This window comes from Pinus tabuliformis, chromosome 9 (genome assembly GCF_031772625.1).
Source record: "Pinus tabuliformis cultivar Carrire ecotype Pingquan chromosome 9, CPIR1, whole genome shotgun sequence".
Classification (NCBI taxonomy): domain Eukaryota; kingdom Viridiplantae; phylum Streptophyta; class Pinopsida; order Pinales; family Pinaceae; genus Pinus; species Pinus tabuliformis.
This window is the reverse complement of record NC_142307.1, coordinates 702,784,921-702,786,157: the sequence shown is the minus strand read 5'-3', so window position 1 is coordinate 702,786,157 and position 1,237 is coordinate 702,784,921.

Below are 1,237 nucleotides of genomic sequence, written 5' to 3'. Positions count from 1 at the left end.
ACCCCTCCTCGACAGGTTATCCCAAGTTAGAATGCAACTTTCTAAGGCAATCGAGATAAAACACTTTAATTTTGGCACAACAAACCAATTCCAACGTTTGGAATGCCACCACTTGACCCACCTAACCTAATCAACATCCATCTGCCTCCAATTGAGAGCCACTAATAGCACCAATTATTCACCTTACCTTTAATTCTTTTTCGAAACAATCTTTATTTATTAATCATATAGAAATTTGGTTTCATAGGGATATTCTATGTAGTCTACCACCTTTCTATCCATTTGATCTCTTTCCTGCAATGTAGAAAATGTCAGATAAACCAAATCACAATAAATCAATATGCCTTAGTATAATTTATGGAGGATACCTCGTTTGCAAGGTCATCAAATCAGCATGATACATGTATAACATAATCATAATAACATATAGACATATAACAAGTATGTGCATCAATGCATAAACATCATTCTAGTTAGGGTCCAATCATCAATGCAAGGGCATATAAACAATGCATGCTATGACCTCATGCATGAAAACAACCATTACTCCATTGTACAAATTTCCACATTCAACCATCAACATACATAAGCAATGCCAAATCAACTACACATATGCATAAACGCATGTAATTGAGCATACACGATCAATTCTTGTAATCAACCTACAAGACTGATACATGTAATCAAACCTATAGAAATGTAGCCTAACATACAAGGATGTAAGTAGGTGACATAAAATCATATTCAACCAGCCATATTCTCATGACGATGCATTCCACAAAATCAAATCAAGGTCCTCATGACGACCTTACTTCAACCATAATCAATCATCAAGAAAATGAAACAAGCAGTCATGGAATGCAAGTGTAAGAGACACACATGCAACTCACATGCATGCATGACCTAAACACACCACCCATCCAGTTTGAGGGGTGAACCATGCTCTAATACCACTTTGTAAAATCGTCCTCCCACATCTACCCAAGTAATCATGCCAAATGGATAAACATGTAACGATAGGCCGCTATGATCGGATTCGACCTCCTATGTGACCTTAAGGAAGTGGAATCGATGGAACACATCAACCAACTTATCCACATCAACAACAAAATCCTCATGAGACATGTGAGCCACTCAAACATCCTGTCCCGAGGTCCCACTGATGTTTTGGACATCTTAGGCCTCAGTCGCTCTCATGATATAGGCAAGAGAGTATTCAGAAACCCAAAGTCGCTTT